Below are 19688 nucleotides of genomic sequence, written 5' to 3' on the forward strand. Positions count from 1 at the left end.
TGGCCCCGTGGCCGAGCGGTTAAGTTCGCGCGCTCCGCTGCAGGCGGCCCAGTGTTTCGTTGGTTCGAATCCTGGGCGCGGACACGACACTGCTCATCAAACCACGCTGAGGCAGCGTCCCACATGCCACAACTAGAAGGACCCACAACAAAGAATATACAACTATGTACTGGGGGGCTTTGGGGAGAAAAAGGAAAAAATAAAATCTTTAAAAAAAAATAAAAAAAAAAGCTCTATGAAAATTGTTCTCAAACCTGGCTACGTACGCATTGGAATCACCTACAGAACTTTAAAAATACTGATGCCTGGGTCCCAACCCTGGAAATCCTGATATATTTGGCTGGGGTGAAGCCTGGGTGTGGAGTTTTTTAAATCTTAGGTGATTCTATTACTCCGAGACCCATTACCCTAATGTAATGGTTCTCAAAGTGTGGGCCTGGCACACCCTGAAAGGCAAATTCTCAAACCCAAGTCTGGACCTACTGGATCAGCAGCTGGGGGGATGGGGCCTGGCAATTCTTTGAAGTAGGCCTCCAAGGGATTCCGATGGCTAAGGCAGAGAACCTGGTACGGTAGGTCTGGGGTGGGCCCCAAGAATTTACTTCTCAACGTTTCCAGGTGCTGCTGGGGCAGGTCTGAGAACCACGCTTAGAGGATCACTGGCCTAAAACCTCTGATCTAGGGCTGGTTAGAGCCACTCAGCTGGTTAGAACAGAGCTGAGCCTCCAACCCACTATTTCTTCTCTTCAACCACGAACTACCCATCTGCTGTTTCTCAGGCCTGAGGTCTACACGGCCCTCTTTCCTTCCACCTTCACCAAATAGGCAGGCGTTAAGAAAAAATACAGATCAGTACCTCATATTCAAAATATGTCTCTGCTGCTCTCCAGAAACTATTCACTCTAGCTATGCACAAGTGCCCCAGCACCTCTAATGCACCCTGTGCACGTGTCAGCTCACACTTGCAAGGAGTCCTGCCCTGCGCCTCTTTGAGTTCACTTGCGGCCTCTCCCATGAAACCTGCCCTCCCGGCCTGGCCTGAAGTCAGGAACTCCTCTAGGGTGCAAAATGACCAGGGTTCTGGGGCCAGCGCCTTCAGAGGGGGCTGCCCATTAGCCTGGGGCTCTAGCAGAGGGTCGCTTTCGGTTCTACACTGCTGCCTCCGGTCCTTTCCCCTCCCCGCCCAGAGGGTCTACAGCCACGAGAAGAAAGGGGAGACCAGGGGCTCAGGAAGGGGAGGATGGAGACAGTAAAGCGCCACTCCCAGCTGGAGGGTGGGGACAGTGACGGTCCTTCTCTTAGGTCCCTGCTACCTTGGTCCTGAATCTTGCTCCCTCCTCCATCGAGTTCTGAAAACCCAGTAGAAGAACAAGAATCTCCAGACCAGCTCCTAACCCATTCCACTCCTTTCCCCCGCGGGGCACTGCTCCTGTCCCCGGAAGGGGGCGAGTGGAGGTGGGGATTGTTCTGGGATTCGCTCGGGTGGAGGACGCTGGGCCGTGGCCGGGGAGAGGTGGCAACTGCCCCTCCGGGATTAAGTCTCTCGCTGGGTGGGTTGGTGCCAGAAGCCCACGCATGTGGCCCAGGAAGGGGGGGGGGGTGTTCGTGGGTCCCTGAAAAGCGCCGCTCCCCGGGCGACACTGGAAAGTCCTAGGTCGGCACACGGCGGGGCATTCTCGGTATGACTTAAACAAGCGACCTGCAGAGTCTGCGCCACCGATCGCCCTCCAGCTGCTCCTGGTTCTGCCCGTGCGCTCGTCTCCTGCTCTCTTTATATCGCTTTCGACCACAGCAGCAGGACTGGCGTGTCCCTGGTGGCGCAGCGCACTCCCCAGCGCCTCCTGCGCTCCGTTCCGTGGCGCAGCGCAGCGAATGGCTCTGGCTGCAGGACCAAGTAAGGCACGGATCGGAGGTGGGCTCAAGCGGGTCGAGGAGGGGCGCTCTGGGCGCGCGGCCAGTCAGCGCACCTGCCCCCAGGGCGGGGCGGAGCGGGGCGGGGCGCGCCGGCGCGCAGGTCGCAGGCCCGGACGCTGGAGGGGGCTGTGGCTCTCCCGCTGTCCCCGCGGCTCGGGCTGCGCGGCGCCCAGGCTCCCCCCGCCGAGGGGCCGGCCCAGGCCCGGGGAGGGGCACGATCGCCTTCACTTCCCGCTCGCCGGCCTCGGAGGCGGCCGGTCCGGCGCGGTCGCAGGGTTGCGGGCGCTCGGCTGGGGCGCGGGGCGTGGACGCGGCCACCGCCCGCTTTGCGCCGCTCCTCCCCTCGCGAGCGGCGCTCGGCCCGGCGTCCAGGCGGCCATGGCGACCCTGAGCCCGCTCCCCACCCACCCCGCCTGCTCCGCCCTCCCCTCCGCCCCGCGCCACCTTTGATGGCTCGGACCTCGGCCGGCCACCGCCAGCCCCGCTCGCGCGTCCGCGCCGCCGCCGCCGCCCGCGGGTATTAATAGCCGAGCGCCCCCGCCGCACGCGCAGCCTGAGCCGCCGCGCCCTCGGCAGCGGGGGGCTCGGAGCTGCTGAGCCGGAGGCCGGGAGTGGGAGCCAGAGCCGCCGGCGCCGTGGAGGTAGGAGGCGCGGCGAACAATGACTGCGGCGGGGCGGCAACTTGTGCGAGTCGGGGCGCCCGGAGCCGACTGACCCGGGGCGCGGGTGGAGGTGGGCGCGTGGCCCGCGGGGTCCTGCCCGGAGGAGGCGGGCGGTGGGTGGGATCGGGCTTCCCTTGCTGAGGCGGGAGAGTCGCCGGCCGGGCCCGGGGCAGCGCCCGCAACAATAGCAGGAGCTCCGGGGCCTCCGGGCTCCGGGCTCCGCGCCACCCTTGGCACCCTGCTCACCTCGGAGCACTCAGGCTGCGGGCTCCGCGCGCGTCTCCTCTCGCCCTCCCCGCCCCCCCCTCCCGCGGCGCCCTTCCCCCGCTTCCTCCCATCCCACCCAGCACGGTGACAGCGCCGGACGCCGCTTCCGGACCTCCGGCCGCAATCTCGGCCCCTAAGGCCCATCGCGGGCCGGGGAGGTGGCCGCTGGCATGGGTGCCACCGCGCTGCCGGGTGCCCGCAGCTCGCCCACGCGCGGCGTGAGGATCTTGGTGGGTGACAAAGAGGAACACACCCTCTGCCCAAGTTAGATTTGGTCTCTCTTTACGGCCAGCCTTTATGGAGAGCAAAGTGTTTTTATTTTCTTCTTCCTTCTTTTTTCTTTTCTTTTCTTTTTTGTTTTTTTAAGCGAAGGACACAGATTTTTGTGGTGAGCATTTCAAAGCAGCAACTTCTGATTGTGGTTTTACGATTTAAGTTCCGGAAACTTTAGCCTTGTGATCCGGCCAGTCCCTTTGAGAGTGTGTGTGTTTTATTTGAGGGGGAAAAATGAGTTCCCCGTAATGAGTCTGGATTTCGTTTATGGCAGTTGGGGCCCAGCGGCTGTTGGGATCTGCGCAGGGTACCCCGGAAAGGAGGGAGGCGAGGCGCACAAAGAAACGAGGACCCTGGTATCAGCAGCCCCTCGAGATGTGGAGAGATTGCTTCTCATCTGGAACAGTTTAGCCGTCTCAGCCTGTCTTCTTGAGCCTTCTGAGTACCATGGTGGCCTCTGGCTGTTTCATTTGATTATTGTTGTTAATGCCTTTCTTGCTAGTTTCCCAGGTTTAACTTGCTCACCAGGCCCTCCTCTGTTCCCCAGTTCCCCCTGAGCCATAGCTTTTGTGGACCCCATCTCCTCACCCAGCAGGCAGCGTCTCTGGGGCATACCCCGGCCTAGCATCGAGTTATGTTGAACGTGCTTTCCACGTGGTGTTTTGCCAAGCCCATTTCCGAGCATCCACCAGCATTGTCTTGCTTTTCTTGTTCAGTCTAAACTGGAGAGAAGGAAGAAGGGCCTTTTTGGTCCTGAGAGCTTTTTGGGAGTTGCCTTGAAATCTGTCCTCATTGTTCCCATCAGGTGGGCCCTTCTGAAGTCTCCTCTCTTTGGTTTTCTTCCCTTATTCCACAGCCTTCCTGCTGGGGGTTTACCCCCAGCCTTTCCGAAGGGTTGGTCTTGTGGGTGTGACAGTTTCTGACAAGGCACTCATCTATGGGTTCTGTATCTACATGGCTCACTTTATATTCCTGCAGCATCGATCTGCAGCAAGGCGCCAATATTGGAGTTACTCCAAGCACAACGAAATGGTTTTGTTTTTAGAATGTCTGGCTAATAGATCTGATTCTGGGTAAAATAAATAGACACATTATTGGTCAGTGGCTGGCTTACTGGGCAAAGTGTTGGTGGAGATAGTGAGTTGATGCCTTCCCAGCCCTGGGCTTCCCTGAATCTCTTGTTTCTTTTATGTGGACGGGAAACTTGAAATACTTGGTGATGATGTAGCCGTGCCCTATAGGGCCACAGGTTATGTCTGCGCCCCCTGTGAGTTGGGGTGTGGGTTTTCATTTAAGGAGTCCAGTCCCTGTAGGAACCCTAGAGTTCATTTTATAATGCCTCTTTTCACATTGGTAGTCTCTTCTTGGAGTACACAGGAATTTAATTCCTTGGGTCATAATCGAATACTAATGTTACTCTCTAGCCAAATTTACGAAAAGGAGATTTAAAAATCTATCCTAGACAATTTTCTTCTGGTTTATGGCAGTTATTTTATTATTATCTTGAGACTACCTGGAACCTGGGTGAATATTTTTGTTTTGCTTTTCATTAAAGACACTGTCGAAGCAAATGGCTTTTTAAAAAAATAATAATTAAATATAGTATTGAAAGGGTTAGTTTTTTTTAAAAAAAGTGGAATTCATCTTTTAATATTCATTGAGCATAGAAGAGTTTAATTCATTTTGAAAATGATAAATATTTATGAGGAGGGTGCTTGTGATAAACATCAAAAAAGAAAACCTTTTTCCATCCTAGAGGAGGTTAGGGAACACTGGAGAAAGGACCAGAGCCTCATTTCGCATGCCAAGCACTGTTTAGGAAAGATGGCATTGTGACTTTTCCAGAGGCTGGGGGAAGCCTTGTGGATTTGTAGGTACTTGACAAATGCTTTGATAGCATGGTGAACAGGGCATTTTAAACAACCCCTTTGTAACTTGTCTTGCTTATTGCAGAGAACTGCCTAGGATTTTTGAGAAATGCTCTTTCCCCTCTAACTGAAGATGCTACAGATAAGAGAGGGGTCCATATCATCCCAAAGTATAGCCGCTAGAGTCCTTTCTTTGGGTGCACAGGTATTCCAGGTGTTGGTTACCATTGCCTGGGAGGGGACGGGGTGGGCTCTTTGGTTCCTGTGGCTGCATGTGGCTGTGTCTCTCCTGTTGTTTGGTGCTTTTGATTGAAAGGAGGGCTCTCCAAGCCTGGGTATTGAATAGGAAGTGGTGGATCGACTTTTTCATGCTTTTTAATGGTTAGAGTTTCTGCTGCGCCCTCTGTTTCCGCCAGGTTACTGCGTTAACCATTTCCACATGTCCAGGAAGATCAGAGCCCAACAGTTTCCATTAAAATTACTTGAAATACTGATTTTGCCAGTCTTTTTTACGCCAAATGCAGCCTTTGTTTTTAATCATGAAGCCCCCAGAAAATGTTTATTTTAAAGTGGAAAAACTGGTTTTTATTGGCTGCCCTGGTTTAAGTCAGTTAAAAATGTTTTGCCAAGTGGATGCTTGGAGCATAAGTGGGCGATTGATACATTATTGCATATGGGGCTCTAAGCTTTTGATACTCATACAATAAGCCAGGGACTATCAAGTACAATGTGACTAAAGTACAACGTGACTAAAATTGAGCACATGCTCAGTGCTGCCTGTGAACTCAAGTCAGAAGAACGTGGAAATTATAGACACACTGTAAGATTGGCAAGTAAATTAATGTAGGAATTCGTTGCTTACACCAAATTAATTTCATGTGTAAAATTGTCATATTTGTGTACATTTTCAAATAAAAGAGCCACAGTCCAAACTAGATTGCCTTTAACTCTCTCTTATGATCAAATTCCTGACAACAAAAGTAACTTCAATTTATGCAGACTTTTGGGTTTCCGTAAAGACATCTTATAAGAGAAGACTTATAAATCCAGTAGTCTGATGACTTTCGTTTCTTGTTCTCATCCGGTTAATTCAGGATCTAGTATAGTGCCTGGCACATGGCAAACCCTTGGCAAATACTTGTTAAGTGAATAGATAAAACTAGTTTTTAATGTCCTTTGAATTAGCCTTTAAGGCTTTTAAGGGAAATTTGATATTAGCACTGATAGGTTGCTGTTCTGAGAATCTGAAAACCTGATATTCGGTTTTGTTTCTATTTTGTTCTAATTTAACAATTTAAATTTTAACCTTTGAAGTTGGGTAATATTGTAAAAAGATACAGGCTTATTAAAAAAATCAGACAATAAAAGCATGAAGAATAAAGTAAAACTTACCTGAGAAACTGGCTTCTGGGATCATTTTCTTTCTTCTTGAGATTTGTCTCTTAGAAGCTCCATCAGGGAGCATCTCTTGGTGGTAACCTCAGTTTTTGTGTGGAATGATATTTTTGCTCTGGAATGATAAGTTACCTGGTGTGCAATTCTGGATTGTTACCCTGTATTAAAATCAACTGTCTTCTGATTCCATTGCTGTTGCTGCCACGTGGGCTGACAGGCTAGTTGTTATTTGTAAATAGTCTGTCTTTTCCCTCTGGCTTCTTTTAAGGTCCTTTGGAGTTCTATAGCTTCCCCGTGTCTAGGTATAATTTCTTTTCTCCTTTACTTTGAATCCTCTCTCCTCTCCGCCTCCTACTCCTTTCCCTTGCTCCCTCCTGTCCTCCTGTCAGTTTCTTCCTTTCTGTTGCTCAGTAGTCTTTCAGAGTCTGGATGTGCTATGGTTTGTTTAGTCAGTCACCTTTGGCCACTCTGGTTGTTTCCAGTTTGGGCTTTCCTGAACAAAGCTGCTGTGAACATTTGTGAGCAAGTCCTTGTGTGGAGCTGTCTTCGTTTTTATGGCTGGGTCTGATAATAAGTGTATGCTTAACTTTATAGGAAACTGCCATCTGTTTTCCAGGGCGTTGTACCGTTTTACATTCCCACCAGTGATATCTGAGCGTTCCAGTTACTGAAATCATCACCAACACCTGAAATCGACGGTCTTTTTGGTTTTAGCTGTTCTGGGGGATTTTCTCTTTCCCTGATGACTAACGATAGTATTTCATGAGCTTATTGGCCCTTTGTATACTTTCTTTTGTGAAGTGTCTATTAAGTCTTTTGTCTTTTTGTTTTTTTTTTTGTCTGTTTTATACAGCTGTTGAGTATAATCAACATACAATAAACTGTACACACTTAATGTCATCTTATTTGATAGTTGTAGGAGTTCTTTATATGTTCTGGATACAAGTTCTTTGTTAGATCCATGTATTATTGTGAATATTTTCACCCGGTCTATTTTTTAACCTTTTCATGTTTTGATGGTAACTTTTGAAGAGCAAAAGCTATTAGGAAAACATTATACATGGTCTGATTATTGAACTTATTAAAGGTCAGGGAATTTATTCAACTTTGGAAAAATGCCACATTTTTGTATGTCAGGCACCCACTAGTATTGCTCTTTTTAAGGGGGCAGACTCCATTTAGTGGAGGGTGATGGGGCAGTTTTGTTCTTTCCCAACTGAAACTGAGTTGAAAAGACATAAAAATGAAAAAAAAAAAAATTTCGCTTATTTTGAAAATTTGGGGAAATCATCATTTAAGATTATGATCCAATAAATAGATTTTTAATGTTCAAAATTGAGTCATGTTTGTTCTTTAGCACATAAAAGGACCATGGGAAAGAAATACTTCTGAAATCAATTAAAAAAAACAATGAGCCCCTGGGTAAATGCAAGATGAAACATTCTGAAAAGTCGTCAGAGTGGCGTGTGGAGGTGCTTGTAAAGAGCCGTGGCGCCCTATTTTGCAGGAATTATATCTTGTTTTCTGTGTATTCTCATTTTTCTGAACCAGATAACGAGGATTGTCAGGTCAGAACATGTGTTTTCCGAATTTTTGTTTCTCCTGCCCTTAGAAGGTAAATATATACCAGTTGATTTGAATTAAAATTTGTGTAATGAAAATCCTGTGACATTTGAGAATACAGAAGTTAGAGGATGGCGTCAAAGGTAGCAAGAGCTGGGAGTATAGGCGTAGAAACCTGCATCCTCCATCTTTGTGATGTTGGGTGAGTTATTGGTGCTCTTTCCCTTTTCTCAAGGGAACCTTACAGAGTACCTTTATCTTCAAGTGGTGGAATGTCTGACTAATAGCAGTTTAAGCCGTCAAACATTTAGTTGCCTCAAGTAATAAGAAGAAGGGGCTCCCAGTTCGGTGTCTCAGCTCACAATATCATCAAGGACCCAGATTCTGTTTTTCCACCCTGCCATCCCAGCATGTTGCTTTTTGTACTCAGGCGTGTTGCCTACTGGTCATTTAGACTGCTTCAGCCTAATTAGCTGTTGTGGCTAATGGCTGCTGCAGCTCCAAGCTTCATACTCTCACACACTTGGTGTTGTCAGGTCACTCACTTCACAGGCTTCTTCAAGCTCCTTTTGTCATTAAGCAAAATCCTTACCGAAGGCCTCCAGTGTCAGGGAAGTCTCGGAAGGGGTTTCTGCGGAATGTTTCTGTGCTCTTAAAAAGAGACCCAAAGACTAGGCTGGATGTGATGCGTGGAACCACCTCAGCGGTGTTGTGACTAGCCTTGGGATGAAGGCAAGAGGGCGATGGAGAGGAAAGATGGAACCAGAGTTTTCATGGGCATCGTTAAGTCATTGATCTTCCTGCACCTGGAGCTTAGCACGCTAAATAATAGTAAATTTAGTGTCCTAAATAATACAAATCTAGACTTCATGTTTTATTTATAAGTTTATTTACTTTGTAATTCTGCTTGAATTGGAGTTTTCTGTTACTGTCATCCAAAGTATCCTGGCTGATACATTAATTGGAAGACTTGATCTTTCATTTGCCATTTAACATCATCTGTGACAAAATGGGTTTCGACCTGTTAATTATATGGAAAGTGACTTACTGGTCGTATCAAATGACCGCAAGAAGTGAGTTATTTTTAAGGACTTTAGATAGTTGATAACGTATGCAAATTTTGCCACCAAGTCTTGGTGAATTTTGCCTCTCCTTTTCACGTGGCCTCTCAGGATGTCTGCTTGGAATTGACCCTTGGCAGTTTGGGTTACAGGACATACTTGAGAGTAGTATTTCATTTCTTTAGGAAAAAATGACGGCAGTGCCTGCCGATTCTCTCAACGTAGAATGGTATTTATCCGCACGTTTAATATTGCTTAGTAGATTTTCGAGGATGTTGTTAGTCAGAGATGAATATCTTCCTTTATAATCCTACCAGAGCTTTTGGTTCTCGGGCATCAGATCTTATTGGGGGCCAATGTTATTAGTTGAGTGAGCTGCTAGGAAATATCAGGATTTGGGTGAAGGAGAGGTTTCCTAAATTAGCCGCAGATATTTGTGAATCTTTGAAGAAAAGTTAAATAATTTAATAATAACCTTAATATTAGTCCAAGCAAATAAATTGAAAGTAAAATATCCAGGTGAACAAATTGCAGAATATAGAGCAACAATATTCCTATCAATTTTCATCTACTTGATGGAACTTTTAAAGAGAAATCTGAGTGTTCCCCCCTAGCCCTTATCATCATCATGGCCAACTGACCCGGGTAATTTCCATATCCACTGCTGTTTTATTTTTAGTTCAGTTTATTTAGGGGCTTATCAAGTCAACAGGTATTTAGTAAACCTCTGTGTTGAATATACTCATTACTGTTGGTGTCACAAAAACAGGGCTCCATTCCTGTCCTCAGACTATAGCATCTAGACGGATGAGAGAAGTATCTAGATAATTATCATAAAAGGTGGAATATGACAAGAGCTTTGCAGAAGTCAGTAGTAATGGTGGAAGTGTTCAGAATAGTAAGACATTGGATTCTGGTTGGGAGAAGTGACATTGAGCTGAGCTTTGAATAACGTATTTGTTTATTTTAGTGTTCACTTTGTAGTGTGTTTATTGTAACAAGAGTAGAAAAGTATTCAAGTATAAAACAGAAACTAAAAATCTCTTGTAACTCTCCCAAAGATTAGGAAAATTAAAATTGAGTTTATTTCCATTTGCCTTTTGGTATATTTGGCATATTCCCAGTAGTTTTCCCTATACGTACAAACATACCTTTTTTTAAAACAGGGAGAATGAGGGATGTACATTTAGCAGCCACTTTTTCCCCTTAACCATGTCTCAGTTTTTCCATGCTGAGTTTTCTTTGGAATGAAAGCATTTCATGGCTATGTAATGTTCTGTTGTGTGGTTCTACAGAATATAGGTAAGATTGCCCTTTATCGGTTGTTTTTTTGCTTCCAGTATTTGCTGCAGTGACCGTCTGTACACAGATCTATGGAAGGAAGGTCTCTAGATCTTCTTTCTTGCAGGAGACAGAAGCCCACCTTGAGCCATAGGAAGCACAGTAGGGAATTTCTCAGCTCTCAGTACCAACCCCAGAATGGGCAGAGGCGGATCCAGGCTCTATTCGAGAGTCAAGCCCCTGTGGGATTTGCCTCATGGTGTCCAGTCTCTGCTTTTTGCTGGGCATCAGCTTCTTTTTTCTGGTTATCCTCTCCTCTGGCATTTTGAGTGGGACACTTTGGTGGTGAGAGGGGAGGAGGGCAGGTGGAGGAGCTCTCCTGCACGTTGCGGGGAGTAGAGCATTCATGGCTCCTGTCTTAAAGTCCAAGCCGTCCCCCGTTGCACGGCAGTGAATCACGCCTTCGTGCATTTTCAGTGCCCCTGGCAGAAGCCTTCATGCCGCTCCTGCTCTGATCGAGAAGCACTGTTGGAATTTGAACCCTAACCCCACCCGCCACGGAAGGACTCCTGTTTAGGCCAAATGAGGGACCACTCTTGTGATGGGGTGTGTGATGGGGGTGTGTGCAAGGCTAGGGGGATGATGAGATTGTGCCCAGAAAACAGTAGACTTTCTAGATGGATAGGGCTTGCTAGGCAAAAACGAGGGGGGAAAACGCTTCCTGGAGGAGGCACCAGCGGGGATAGTAAAGGCAGACACATAAAGGACAGGTGTCTGTCCCACCACTTCCCAGAGCTGTGTGGAAGCTCAGCAAGTTCACTTGTTGAAGGGGTGTCAGGGGTTGTGAGGGGTGTCGTAGGTAATTTGTCCTTGTTATGTATTATCCCTGGACCAGAAGCGCTTTCCAAAGTGGGAGGGAGGAGTGGAGCTGGAGCTGGCTCAGTGCGAGTTTATAGCGCAGCTGGCATGAAGGGGACCCCACCCGGTGGGCTGGCTTGTGGAGGGGTGCCTACTGCTTTATTTTCTTCTGCCTTGGGCGGGCTCTTTACCTGCCCCTTTTCCTCTCTTGTTGGTTAGAAGCTCTTAAGCGAAAGCGTTAGTTCCTCGCGGCTCAAATCAATCTCCAGCAAACCATGCGTGGCACGTCCAAGTCGTGCCCATTTTTCGAATTCCCGATTAAAGCATGTCTGTTTCTAAAGTCCATTGGCACTCCTTTTGAGATAATACATGGAAGCCCTTGGAGAGCTCTTCGGGAGTGCTGAGGAAATAGGGCAGCGATGCCGCTGGCACAGGATTTCAAACTTAGGGTGTGTTGTGTGGTTAGTTATGCCCAAGGTGGGGGTTGTGACTTTTTCACCAAAGTTAGTTCCTCAAGGTCAAGAGCCATGTCTCAAACTTCTATTCTACCTTCTAGGTACTTAAAAAAGAGCCTTTCTTAGATGCATTAATGAAAGTCTTATCATAGGATCATAGGCAGCTGGAGAATCACAGCTCATTAAATTCTCAATGTCTTCACAAGGTCGAAAGCGTAAAACTGATCTCACTTTTGACGGAGACCGACTGAGCACCTCTCATAAGGCGGGCACTATTCTCAACATTCACATCTGTGAACTAAACAGACAAAAAAATCCTTGTCTTCCAGGGGGGACCATGTATATATTTTTGTCCAAATTGAGACGTTTGTGATACTAAAAGGAGGTGCCAACTGCCTGGGGTGCAGGAACGAGAGGAGTCTAAATGGATGGTCCCCTAGTGCTCACAGAGTGCCCCAGAGAAGGGGGGCTCGTTTGTCCCAGAGGCCTTCAGACAGATGCCTTTGGCACAGTCTGGGGACAGATACACCTGATGTCCTGTGACTTCAGGAATCAACCCACCATTCACTCGCTCAGCAAATATTTGTTGAGAACCTGTGCACTGATGTCTGTGTTCTCCTGAAAGATCTTTTGCTCCCAGGCACGACTGTTAATGGGGACACAGAGCAGGAGATTTGTCCGCAGCTGTAGGGAAAGTCACAAATCGTAGTTGTTTGCAAGACAGTGGACTCCTGAGATACAAATCATGGATTTTAAATAAGTTGCTTGTGAAAGTCCTTATGATTAGCATTTTTTTAAGATTTGGAAATCAACAGGTCTCTAAGCCCCAAATGTGATTTAACAAAGGCATATATTTCTTCTTAAGGGAAAAAGGAATTAAAATTGCTTCAGATGGAAAGTATATGTGTGTGTATATATATATATATATATATATTTTAAAAATTAATATAGAGTACAAGGGACTTTTTTTTTTTTGCTGTGCGGTTTGATGAGTTTCACCACATGTACCAATTTGTGTGACCAACACCGCAATCAAGATATGGAACATTTCAACCACCATCAAGATATGGAACATTTGAACCACAATCAATACATGGAACAATTCAGTCAGCTCAAAAAATTTCCAAATGTTGTCCCTTTGTGTTACCTTACCTTTTCCCCTCCCCCAACCCCAGTTAACCACTGATCTTTGCTCTGTCACTATTGTTTGGTCTTTTCCAGATTGTCTGAGCAGTGGAATCACAGAGTGTATAAGCTTTCGAGACTGGCTTCTTTCGCTTGGCATAATGTCTTTGAGGTTCTTCTGAGCTCTTGAGAGCGTCAATAGCTCTTTCTCTTCTGTTGCTGAATTGTATTCCATCGTGTGGATGTACCGCAGTTTAGCCATTTGCTAATGTTGGACGTTAGAATGGTTTCCAATCTGGGGCAATTATGAGTAGAATGGCTATAAACTTTCACCTCCAGCCTTTGATGTGGACACGATTCTGCTTTCTCATGGGTAACTACCCAGAAGAGCAATCCTCACCAACACTTGATATTGTCAACGCTTTTTATTGTAGCCGTTTTAATAGGTGTGTAGTGGTTTCTCAGCATGGTTATGTTTATTTTTTTTAATGAAACATGCAGAGAAAACATCTTTACAATGGACTTAACCAAAGACATGACTAATTTCCTGGACTATTGAGCAGAGGCTCAGTGAGCTCTGCTAGCAGCCTGTTTCTTGAAGGAGTAGATTAAAAAGAACAATCATGCATATAAAATCTGAGGCCTGGACTGTAGCAGTGCTGCCAAGAAATAGATGTAAATAAGACGTCAGTTCTGTAGGTGCTTATTTCAGAGCCCTGATAGGGTGTATAGGTTTGATTTCACTATTTAGTTAATTCTCTGTTTGAATATACAGTGATAATAATTAAAAGATAAAATGACAGAAGCACCTGAAAGGCAGTGTAGATATGGAGAAAAGATCATAGGTTGCAGGCTGTGTGTTAGTTATCTGGTGGTGCACAACGCATCACTCCCAAATTGAGCGACTTACAGCAACAGTAAATATTCATTGTCACCTGTAGTTTCTGTGGGTTAGGCCATTGAGAGTGGCTCAGATGGGCTGTTCTGGCTCTGATGTTTGCAGGAAAGATGTCAGCTGGGGCTGTGGGGTCTGCTTCCAAGGAATTGCATAGGCTCCTTGGACAGGATGCTTCAGTGTCTTCACAGCATGGCGGCTAGCTTCTCCCAGAGGGAGTGCGTTATGAGGATGCCAAGGTAGAAACTGCCAGGACTTTTTTGACTGGGGCTTGGAAGTCATACAGTGTCACTTCCACAGTATTCTTGGTCACACAAATCAGCTGTGATTCAGAGGGAGGGGACTACACAACAGTTTGGATACCGGGAGGCAAGGATCATCGAGGGCCATCTTGGAAGCTGGCTACCATAGGACCTGAGGGACTTGGGTTCAAATCCCAGCTGCCTTCTCAAAAGTGGTGTGGTCTAGAGCAAGTGATTTCATTTCTTCGCCCCAGGGTCCTCTCATATTTTAAAAATGGAAGATAATAATGTCTGTTGAATAATACCTATTGAAATACAAATCAGGGATTCTAAATAACTTGCTTGTAAAAGTCTTGGTGATCAGCCTTTTTTAAGATTTGGAATTTTGGAAATTTGAAATTTCTTTTGGGAATTGAAGGTAATGTATAAAAAGGGACTGGCAGTTTATAAAAAGCTCATGACATGGTAATGTTATTTGTATTATTAAACCATAAAGCTTTGAATCTTAACGGTGCAGAACATACCAACAAGGATAAACACATTAAATAATAACATTCTTTTTAGTAAAGGTGTTGGTCATAGCTTCTTTCACTTGTAGGTTCTATATGTTTTATAATTTTTTTCTTTTCCTGAAAAAATTGGCAAATCCAATTGTTGTGAATTAGCAAAGACTAAATTCCTTTGCTAATCTAATCTTGTTCTCAGGTCCTTCTTTTTAAGAATATCCCCCCAATAGGAAATAAGTTCTGTGAGCTCTGCTGTATCGCACTGGGACTCTGAGAGACATCACAGGGGAGAGCAGGAATGAGGGCCTGCTCACTACCTCTCTACCTCTTCATAGAGTTTTTAGAAAACGCCTACTTGTAAAAGTAGTTTTAAAATACGTAAAATACGTAAGTCAGCACCCTTTGACTTTATCTGAAAGTCCAGAAAGCTGTCCTTTTTGAAGGGATCATGATGTGGAATAACATAACTCTGCCTGTTTTGCTGTGACTGAAAAGAAGTGTGTGTGGCTCAAAGATCTCTGGCATCTTTGCCCCATTTTCTTTCGCAGCCTCCTTTATTTCCCCTTCCCCATGCTGACCTATGTGACGGTCCTAGAACCAGCCACAGGAGCCCTCCTCTCTCACATCCCCTCAACTCTGCACCAGCTGCTTCCTTGGCTGGGCCTGCAAAGGCCTCTACCCAGTCCTTCTCGGCTCTGGTGTTCAGCCAGTCCCTGCCATCCTCCTTCCAGAAGCATTTCCTGAAGCTCAGGTCTACTCCTGGGTCTTTCTACCTTCTGTATTTGTACCAGTGTGGTTTCTCTCTTCCCCACTCATTTGATTTATTTGAGCCATACCTTTTATGGAGCGCTTCTGAGTCTCAATCTGAGTTCTAAGTGCTTTACCTGTACAGACTCATTTCATCATCTCAACCCCCATGATTTTTTATCCCCATTTTCCTTAAGAGGAAACCGAGGCACAGAGAGGTTAAATGGCTTGCCAAAGGTCACGTAGTTTATAATTGGCAGAGCCAGGAAAGAAGCTCGGGAAGTCTCTCCATGCTTATTGAGAGCAACTTCTGCTTAAGTGTTTTACACCGTTGCATTCCCAGTGCCTGGCACAGTACATGGAACACAGTGGGTGCTCAATAAGTATTTGTTGAAGCTTAACTCTCTTAAGAGGTAAACTCTGTCCCAAATCATTTCTTTCCATTTCTTTGTAAAATGTAGCCCCCCTTGGCCTTCAGTAGGATGATGAGGTTCTGAGGTTACTTCTAATGCTGTTCCTTGACCCTCTTGCATCTGGAGGGGGGTCACTTACCTCATCTTTTGTGAGTATACCCTTAGTTTGCTACCTAAAAGTTGAGCACATTTGTTTAAAATTCTATATAAAATATATATTCCTGTGCCTTGAGAAAAGGGTGTTTACCCATGGTTTTCTTCAGATAGGACTAATATGAGTGATTTTTATTTTTTCCTTTGAGCTTTTCTTTTTTTTCTAAATTTCCCATAATGAATTTTTTTTGATTTTGTAATTAGCCATCCATGTTATTTAAATTGTAAGACTTTTTTCTGCAGATTCAGGCAAGCCTGCCCACATATGGAAACGGTCACGTGAGACATACTTGGGGCATCGCACATCTTCCCCTGCTGTATTATTGAAACCATCTACTAGAAGGTCATTTTCTTCTTCCTAGTGTTTCCGAGGCACGTAACAAAGGATTGTAGATGCTCATGACACTTGGGTGAGCCGTGGCCTTCCAGGAGGGATGGTTACCGAAAGGTGTTTCATTATTCCTGGTTTGGAAGTTCAAGGTTGCCTGAGGTCTGTGGTCCAGATCGGTGGGGTGCTTTTGTTTTGGAGGTAGAATAATTCATAAGCATGATCTCAGACTCTAGGTACCAGATGAGAATAGTCATTCCAAGGTCATATAAATAAATGCCCGAGTCAGCGTTATCAGATCCAAAGTCGGTGGTAAGGCTCAAAGCCGTTGGGGGAACAGTTGCTTCTCCCAGGCTCGTAGGTAAATTAGCAAGGACTACAGGGGATTAGAAACTGTCCTGGTGGCTTGACTCCTTTTATTTAAAAAATGGCCATGCTTTGCTGTAGGAAGGAAAATTCTGAGAATTGCAGAGGTGGTTTTGTCTTCCAGCTACGCCATGCCGTTTGGGCACCACCTGCCTGTTCGTCCTGAGGAGCTAAGCATGGTGGACGTCATTCTAGTTCTCCTTGCCCACTCGCTCCCGTCCTCCAGCGTAGTTCAGTGCTAGGAATGGCCGTCAGTTAGTAAGACTGAAGACATGATAAGAAAAGTCTGTCTTCAGGGTGAAGGCAGGGAAAACGCAATCACCTGTCAGAACCCATCCCCTGAAAATTGCTTGGAAGTCTCCTGCGTGAGCTAGAGGGGTACACAGCACCTAGGAATCACGTTCTGGCTTCTCCTTGGAATCGGGATACTGGGTGGGATGCTGGAGGGACTGTCAGTTTCATGTTAGGTTCTCTGCTAGATGGTGTGCTTGGCACTTTGCGTCTATTTTTATTTGGTCGTTTATTCAGTGAGGAAAGGATTATCTCCATTTTACAGAAGAGGAAACTGAGACGTGGATTATTGGTTCACATGCCCAAGGTCACACAGCTAAGAAGTGAAATCAGATTTCCTAGAGTCAGACTCTTCTTTGTGGCTCACTTGGGGATCTTCTCCTAGTCCAGCAGTAACCGATCACCCCGAAAAAGGGCGAGGTGAGATGGATGCCGCAAGTTCAAGGCCAGAGCCCGTCTTTACTGAAAATTGTATTATTTTGTTTGTCATGAATTTTTTTTAAATTACTTGTGATTTTTAAGAATATTCTTTAAAATTATCTTAATTACGGAGTGTTTTGGTGCCCCCTTAAATTTAGTGCGCAAGGCTACGCCTCACCCCAGTCCCGAGTGGCACGCAGCTCTGGAGTCAGAATGATGACAGTCCAAGCAGCCAGCAGAGGATTCCAGCATCCTTTTCAGCAGTGTAATGCTATTTTTTTTTTCCTTCAAGGCATTTTTGGGGGATGAATCGCAGTCTTAAAGACACACCTTGGCTTCATCTTTGAAGATGCCGCTCTGTCTCTGATAGACACAGTTGTTGGTACCGTAGGTTGCTTAGAGCAGGTCAGCTTTGAGAAACCGAAGCCCAGGTCTGATGAAAGCGGTTCGAGTCTCGGTGGCCAGGAGGCTGGGGGTTTGGAGCTTGGCCCTAATGCCTTGGGGGGAGGCAGGGCAGGAAGGAGTTCTGGTGTTAAATTGAAGCCACATAATAAAGGCGCTGTGAAATGCGGCTTTTCCTGAGTGGGGATGCCAGCCATCCAGCAGGCAGGTGAGGTGCTGTGGGCCTGGAGGCGAAGCCGGGCGGCACAGGCTGCAGGGGGCCGGCCCGGTGCAGGCCAAGGGTGGCTGCCTCTCCTCTGCGTGTTCGCAGAATGACTGGTGGCCGGCCGAATGTATTTCACGTGGGAATTGGCTATATTTCACTGAGTTTTGTTTTTTTTAAAATAAAACATTTAAAAATAACCACGTTTCTTTTGCACGTGTCTTTTAATTGCAAAAATAATAGGGTCATCATAGAAACTTTGAAAAGTGGAGAAAAGTAGTCTGGCAAAACACATGCACCCCGACGCGCACATTGCTTTCTTATTCATATTCGCCTTCTATAGTTTTCTTTCCTTAATTAAAAAAAAAGTAGACTTTATTTTTTAGAGCAGTTTTAGGTTCACAGCAAAATGGAGCAGGAAGTACAGGGTTCCCAGATACTCCCTGTGCCCCCAACCTCCTCCACTGTCAACATCCGGCATTTTCCTTAATTTTTAGATGTTTAATTTTTTTTCAAATTTATAATGTATGGTACATGTGTTGTGTGAATTTCTCACCCCTCCCCCCATCTTGCTTCAGGAATCCCTAAGTTGTTTGAGGTCAAAGGTCTCATGAGGTCGTTTCCTGTTGACCTTTCCTCAGAGGAATGCAGTGGTGGGGAGGGGGCCCGGATGACTTGCCCTTTGAATGTTTGTCATGTGGAGATTTCCCAGAATGTGCTTAGAAGGACTGAGGGGCCATGAAGACTCGCTCCTCTGCCTCTTTTATCGCTGGACTTTTTTTTCCCTCCTGGCGTTTGGGGGAGGGGGTCTGGCATCGACTTTCTGCTAGACGCGCTCAGTCTTCCTGATGAGTTAGAAAATAGAACTGTAGCAGGCGTGTTTCCAGAACAGCCTTAAGTGTCAGAGGAAACACCTAGCCGATGGACGCTTCTGCCAGCTGGTGCTCCTGTGGGGTGGCCCACCTGCCAGCGTGGGGTTGAGAGCAGTGCAGGGTTGCCGCGGGCGGGTGGGCTAGCTGGGAGCACGCGGCCTGCTCAGCGCCGTGCTGGGAAACGCTCCTTGCCTCTGTCCCTGTGGACGCTGGCTTCTCTTCACCTCCGTGTAACTGCTGCCTGGCACAGGCCACAGCTGTGGTCGGCGGTCATTCAATCTTTGTTGCAAGAAGGGAAATGAGACCCCCTTTGGGGCTTCTTGGTAAAATTGCTTTGAACCTCCCAGACCTGAGCTGACCTTCTCACCAGCTGTTTGGCCGCCGTGGTCTGTCAGAGCCTTGCATTGATATCACAGGTTGATGGCAAATCTAAAATTTATTTGTCATCCTCCTTCTCTGACTCTGTTTCTCTGCTTTACAGTTCTGTCCATTAGTGTCTGGGCTTCCTTGCAGCCTCTCTCAGTACAGGCCTGGCCAGCCTCTCAGAAAGTCAGATTCTCCAACAAGCTTCTGGGAACGGCTGAGGTGTCTTCAGATCAGGAGCTTCGAGATCTTAAAAACAAATACCCAATTGGAGGGGAAAAAAACCTTATTTGGGGACCATGATACCTACATTAGTGGCCTGTAACCTTAACCCAGCGTGGCCTTTTCTCATACTTCTGATTACCCCTCTTTAGCTGAATTCTGAGTAAATTACTGGATTGCTTGACTCTCTGAGTAATGCTGTTGGCATCAACGCCAGTAAATAGTCTTTTATAAAGTGAACGGTGTACCTAGTAGCATTTAAGATTGTGGGGGAGGGGAGGGGAAGAAAGGATCAGGAAGACGTGGGTATGTTGCCTCGGTTAGTGTTTGCTGACCCCTGGCCACCCTGGTCAGTTGTGAGGGAGGGGGTGCCATTTGTTTTGACCACCCCGAGGTGGGCTGAACATCTGGACCGTTCACTTAATGCCCACTCACCAGGCAGCATTTCACGGACTCTTGAGAATGTGGAAAAGGGCCGGAAGAGCTGGAAAGTCTGGGGCGTTCTTGGTGGGTTTATGCTGAAGTGTCTTGATTCTTCCTAAGG

At 46.5% G+C, this 19688-nt stretch overlaps 1 protein-coding gene across 6 annotated transcripts in view; it reads left to right on the forward strand.

Moving 5' to 3' along the window:
- Window positions 1-1457: 1457 nt before the first annotated feature.
- FARP1 (FERM, ARH/RhoGEF and pleckstrin domain protein 1) overlaps window positions 1458-19688 on the forward strand; it is a 288033-nt gene continuing 269802 nt past the window's right edge. Inside the window, exon 1 of one of the 6 annotated variants that reach the window (XM_070239941.1) lies at window positions 1458-1894. The gene's annotated coding sequence lies outside the window, so the exon portion shown is untranslated. Of the gene's footprint in view, window positions 1895-2000; window positions 2556-2720; window positions 3074-19688 lie in introns of those variants that run through there. The other 5 variants (XM_070239944.1, XM_023621750.2, XM_023621751.2 and 2 more) reach the window with 5 other exon arrangements.

This window comes from Equus caballus, chromosome 17 (assembly GCF_041296265.1).
Source record: "Equus caballus isolate H_3958 breed thoroughbred chromosome 17, TB-T2T, whole genome shotgun sequence".
Taxonomy (NCBI): domain Eukaryota; kingdom Metazoa; phylum Chordata; class Mammalia; order Perissodactyla; family Equidae; genus Equus; species Equus caballus.